Source organism: Lagopus leucura, unplaced genomic scaffold (genome assembly GCF_019238085.1).
Source record: "Lagopus leucura isolate 7727_CA_CO unplaced genomic scaffold, USGS_WTPT01 Super-Scaffold_100018, whole genome shotgun sequence".
Lineage (NCBI taxonomy): Eukaryota > Metazoa > Chordata > Aves > Galliformes > Phasianidae > Lagopus > Lagopus leucura.
The window spans coordinates 7,949,418-7,955,417 of record NW_024962272.1 but is presented as its reverse complement, the minus strand read 5'-3'; the positions used below and the strand labels follow the sequence as shown (position 1 = coordinate 7,955,417).

General features: G+C 49.3%; 1 protein-coding gene across 1 annotated transcript in view; it reads left to right on the top strand.

Annotated features, from left to right (window-relative positions):
* The first annotated feature begins 99 nt into the window (after positions 1–99).
* The window catches only part of CEMIP2 (cell migration inducing hyaluronidase 2), a 47,068-nt gene continuing 41,167 nt past the window's right edge, over positions 100–6,000 (top strand). The window contains exon 1 of the mRNA XM_042877416.1: positions 100–422. The gene's annotated coding sequence lies outside the window, so the exon portion shown is untranslated. The remainder of the gene's footprint in view (positions 423–6,000) is intronic.

The following is a 6,000-nucleotide window of genomic DNA, read 5'->3' as shown; positions in this document are numbered from 1 at the left end:
TTTTCTTTTTTTTTTTTTTTTTTTTTTTTTTTCCGCTTTCTGATCTGTAGTGAGTTTGGCCCAACCTCAGTGCGCTGGAAGCGGTGGGAGGTCCCAAACTTAAGAGAGGTCCGTTGTCAGATCCACATCAAAGCCAACAACCTGGGCGGCTGCGCTCCCAGAGCTCCGCGTCTCCGGCAGAGCTAAGCGCTGCGACTCCATTCGCCGCCTGTCTGCTGCCTCAACCATTCTGATGCTCTTTGGTGTTGAACAGCTGCCGGCACTGGTTCCTTGAAATCGGATTTTTTTTTTTTTTTTTTTTTTTTTTTTTGACTATAGTCCAAATCAGATTTTGAAAGAAAGAAAGAAATTCCCAGAAACCAGAATCAGATTTTCCAGCCAGCTCTTTTCCCGGACCAGAGGCTGCCCGGGCTCCGATTCCCGTAAGTAACTTTGTTCTCTTTAAGAGCCGATACCGACTGCCACCTATCTTCCGGGCCGGGGGAGGGCCAGCATCCCGCGGACCCCTGCCACCCCCCAGCAGCATCTCCAAGCTCGCTCCGCTTCTCCCTCCGCCTCAGCGCACGGCGCGGTGCTGCCGCAGCCGGGGCTCACAGGGCGGCTCCGCGCTCAGCCCCGCGCCGGGCGGTTCGGAGGGGGCTGGGTCGGCGGCGCGGCGCGGCGCGGGTGGGGCGAGGGGCGGGCGGGCTCCGCCGCTCCTCCCCCAGAGCGGGGGCGGGGGAGGGGGGGAGGTCCGGCAGCGGCGCGGCGCAGCCGCCTCTTTTGGGGCCGGGGATCGCTGCCCCGGCGAGGTGGCGGGGCGGGGGGAGGGTGGCTACGGCCGCCGCCAATTGCGTAAGGCCGGGAGCCGGGGCGGGAGCCGTGAGGGGAGGCGAGCAGCCGGAGCCGCCCGCCCGCGGTGTCCGGGGCGGGGAGCGCCATGCCGCCGCCCTGAGCGCGCCGCCGCTCCGGGCCCAGGTGAGCGAGTGCGTGCGCGGCGCCGGGGCCGAGGCGAAGGGAGCCGCCGCCGGTCGGGACGGGGTCGGCGGGCGCGGGGAGCCGCGGGGAGAAGAGCAGGGCCGGCTGCCGCCCGCCCGCCCCGGCCTCTTTTGTTCCCGGGAGCGGCGGCGCGGAGAGGGGGGAAGGGGAGGGAGCGGCCAGGGCCCGTGCTGGAGACTGGCGTTAAGCGCACGCTCGGTGCCTCCGGGACGGCAGGTGTGGGCGAAGTGCCTCGCGGTCCGGCGGCAGGTGCTGCCCGGCGCTGCCCTCCGAGCGCTCCTCAGCGGGTTCACCCCGGGCGGCGGGGCGTCCCGCAGAGCGACGATAACAGTGCCGACTGATCGGCGTCCCCAGGCGTCTGGGTTGCTATGGGCTGCCTTTCCTGCTTGTGATAACCCAGACGTGTTTTCCTTGCCCGGAGGCTCGCAAAAAGCAGTGGGAGCTGCTTTTCTCAATCCTTCTGCATGGCGTGCGGAGCCAGACGCGCTCCATTCATGCTCGGGGCGCGTGCTGAAGGTGCTGCCCTTGTTTGTTTCTTAAAGGTGGACTGGGAGCACGGATTCTTTAAAACCAGAGGGATTACACATGCCCCTGTAGTTGCAAAGATGAAACTATACCCGAGGCTTCACAAAGATAACGTGAGGAGGAAGATAAGGCAGTTCTAGGATAGCGTCAGTCAGGCTTTGATGCAGCCCAGGAGATCTGTAAGAGCACGTCTGTGTGACTGGTGCGGAATGGCCCATGGGCAGCAGTGGGGTGGAGGAGAGGTGAGGACCATCTTTGTTCTTGCAGAGCGTGCAGATGGCAGAGGTGCTTTGTCTGCAGGGATCCTGCGCACCGCCTCTGGCAGTGTGAAATCTGCCGGGTTGGGTGCGCCTGGCTCAGCGTTGCCGGCTCTCGTGGCTCTGTTCCAGCACCCAGCAAAGCGCGTGTCCTGGGCCTGATCTGGGCAAAGCATCATGAAGGGTACGTTTTATATAAACCACAGGCAATAGCCCCGGTTATGAATGGAATCCAGGAAAGAAAAAAAAACTTAGAAGGGAGAAGGAAGAAACAAAACAAACAAACAAACAAACAAAAAAAACCACAGAAGAAGGAAGACTGGCAATCTTAATCCATCAAGGATCTGCAACAAAGCATCTTTTTAATGTTACCTGTATTGATACTGTTAGGAATGTGGGTATTTTTTTGGTGTTAGACTGTAGGTTTGTTTTAATCACTTTAAGTCCATAATATTTTGTGGGGTTGATGGTGGTTGGAGTTGGTGGGGGGCTAAGCGCTGACCACAGCATGGGGAAAACAGCAGTGCTGCTTCTGGCTGGGCCTGTGAGATTCTCTGAAGGCTGTGACTGTCCTGTGACAGGAACAGGTACCGTTCAGTGTCACATATCACACTTCTTCTGAACTGACGAAGCAGGTCATGGGGCAGGGGAACAAAAAAGTTGTTTTTCCTGTAAGGCATGGTTATAAAAATAGGTACAGCACAAAGAGATCTGCTCATCCTGGGAACCAACAAACCATAGGGCTTATGTGCTCTGTAGCATGAAGTTGTGAAAATTCCACGTGAGTTGTACATGAATGGCTTGTACATGGAAAGGGATTGGGTGTTCCTGCTTTGGTGGCTGATGGTAGGGAGCACTGCGGCAAATGCTTTTCAGTCCAAGTTAAATGCCCAATAGTAGCATTCTGATAATTAAAGAGGTGTATAGATGCCCATGCTGTAGACAATTGAGACTAGAAGTATTCTTCAGTTGCAGAAGAATACAGAAAAGTAACTTACTGATGTGATTTTAATGCCAAGTATAGCTGTTACCCTGCTTTGCAGTACACTATAGGAAGGTACTCAACAACCATTCTTCACATTGCTGTTGTGCATTTTGCAGTCAGTTCAGCCTTTTGTTGTAGGAGCTTCACTCAAAAATAGGGCTCTGCTCTGCAGCTTGTTTTTCCTCTCAGTGAGGGAAGGAGAATGAGTGCTGGGACTGAAGGGTGATGCCCATCCCACCTGTAACTGTGAGGAAGTGATGCTGCAGAGCACTGTCTCTGAGCTGCAGCACTGCTTTATTCTCCCCCAGCCACATGAAGCTGGGGCTGGGCAGGGTGCACCCTCCCTCACTCCGGGCCAGGGGAGCTCAGCAGCCTTCATCCCCAAGGGGCTGCTCCCATCACCTTGCCTGCTTCTGTTCAGGACTGAAAAGCTGCTGACAGCAGTTAGTGGGAGGGTTACTATCTGGTGGGTCTCTGTGTGTTCAAAAACTACGCTGGGAGCACAGTCTGAAATGTATCAGCAGAGTTTGTTCTTTGCATTAGTCAAGGCAATTTTTTAGTCACCCAAAATATACATCAAAACAAGATTAAAATCTGTAACTTACGAAGTACTGTTCTAATTAGGAATCAAGTCACAATTAGACTTGATCCATTTCAAGCTTCTTTTTAATCAAAAGGATTTCACTGCTGACGTATTGAAAACATTTTTGGCAAGATAAATGGGAATGAGCTGTTTGTAGATGTAGGTTCAGAAATCCACGAAAGTGTTTTCTTGGAGAAAGGAAATGGAGGGGGGGGGAAGGGGGGTGGCAAACCTTGATGAAAGATATGAGTGAGAAAAGTGATGTACTTGCCAGTAGGGAAAGGAAATGCTCAAGACATTAGAGAATGTGTGTTTTATGACTTGTATCTTCTATTGCTGTCAAGTAAGTTGACAAAAGGGAGTGTACTGATAGTTCTGCTATCTTTTTTGGCACTGGGCTAAAAAAATGTAGTGCAGTCACGCAGAAAGTCTGGCTTCACCTGGCAGGATGTTGCAAAATTTGGCTGTTGGATGCGAAGTTCTTGGAGTTCCCTGGAAAGGAATTTACCACAGTAATCCAAAATATGAATGTAGCCACCAGCTCAGCAGAACACATTCTTGGTAGTGGATTAAAGTCTTTGTTTTGTTTTTTGAAAACTTGCTTCTCCTTTGATGCATGGAAAAGGCTGGGAGAATGATGGAAAAAGTTTTTCTTTTCTTAAATTCTCTTGCAAGAGTTTTATGTAAAGTAATTTAAATTACTGTGCACAGTTCGCCGGGCTCTCAGCTTGAGTATTTTTGTGACTCCTGTGCATACCTTTTATCTATATTGAAAGCTGGCATCCAGACATGCAGTCAGGTTACTTCACATTATCCTGGCTGCACAAACTCTCTTCAGCATGTAGTTGGAGCATGACTGCTGCTTCCAAAGCCGCATGTGTATTTGGTGTTTGTGCTGCCCTTCTGCTGAAAGCCTCCATTCCTGCAGCAAAATGGAATGTTTCCCATGCTTCACCCTCTGCATGACAATCTGGCGCGTTAATTTAAACTATCAGGTAGAGGCATATATTTTGTGCTCACGATGTCAGCAGTTATAGTGGCTGATCTGAAGGTTTTTGCTTTTCTAGGGAGAGGTCTCTGATGAGAACAAAGTGGTTAAATAAGGCTTTAAAACATTGTAGAAGAACAGTGCTGTCATGGCAGACTAATGTCCATCCAGACAATTACCTGATGTCTGACAGCAGTGAGTAATAGATGCCACAGCTTGCTATTGGAGAACTTCCTAAGCTCTTTGTGCAGCAGTCTTTGACTGGCTTCACATTTGTGACCCCACTGCTTTTTGAACCCTTATAAATTCTTAAAATCCTAAACTTGCAATTTAGAGTCGGGTTCAGACACCAAACTGCCCCCACCCCCTTTCTTTTTTCCCGCTAGAAGAGAGTCATTTGTATTCTCTGTGCTACTACTGACTGTGTGGACCTCTGTCATATATCCTCTTAGTCATCGTTTTACAGGATGAAGAATCCTTTGGGGGATCAAATAGCCTAGAGGTGCTGATGTCAGAGCTGTTTGCTCAGTGGATGTGATTTGGAGCCCTTAGCTTAATCATCTTTTAATGCAAACTCCTTGGCTTGTGGAAATGCGAGGCTGTTCTGAAAGAATGTGATGTGCAGCTACAGCGCTTGAGCTGTGGGGTGGCAACTTCTCAGCCAGCATTGTTTCCTCCGTAGCTGATGGATGGCTGAAGAAGATAATTCTTCAAGTAAGCAGAACAAGGGATGGCATATAACATACTGAAATGTGAGTTTGGAAAAAAGAAAAAAACGCGGAGCGCTTTAGTGGAGACAGAAGGCAACATGAGGAGAAAGAAAGAAAAGCATATACAGCTATGAAAGAGAGCAGGCTACGCTCCTGAGTAGTGCTACAGATGGGATTTAAATATGAAAGGCCACTGATTATTAAGTGCTTCTAGCAATTCATTCAGGAGTTTCCTGGAGCATGTATGTTTATGTCTACTGACTGAAGCTGAATATGGGGACCAGACCTTTCTCACTCCATTTTATATTTTGTACTGTCCTACCTGTTCATGCGTGTTTATTGGTTCTTCAGGATTTTTCAATCAGAGTGCTTGACAAGAAGGAATTAGATATCTAATCTTGCCTTCTTCCTCTGGAATGCCAAAAATAAATTTTGTCAGCCATTTAGTGATTAGCTCCTGAGCTGGAATTCTCTCCTCTGAATTCTATTAGAGATTTATTTTTTCTGGTGTCCTAAGACGTAGTAGTTTTCAGTGATGTTTATTCTTCCAGAAACTGTGAATATCTGTAAATACACCTCATCATTAACCCAAAAGGTACTTCAGGATACTTTTGCTTTACTTTGTTTTTGCTTTTCTTCTGCTACCATCCTCTTCAAGTTCCCTAAGGTGAATGCTGCAGATCAGTTACTTTCACACTGTTCTGTTCATACTGTTCTGCGTGTTCAAGCATTGACTTGAACACAAGTATTTATTTGCTTAGAAGTAGGCTTGTGCTGGGATGTGTTGCTGAGCTGAGGGAGACAAAAGTGTTCTGTGAACGAAGCCTCACAACGTTCCTGTGAAGCCAAGGACCTTTTTTTTTCCTCATGTTACAGACTCATGGCCCAAATGAGTGTGACACTCACAGCAAGCTAATGACAGATGTGTGATTAAAATGCAAGTCTCCACTTTTGATATCCTATGCTAATTATTA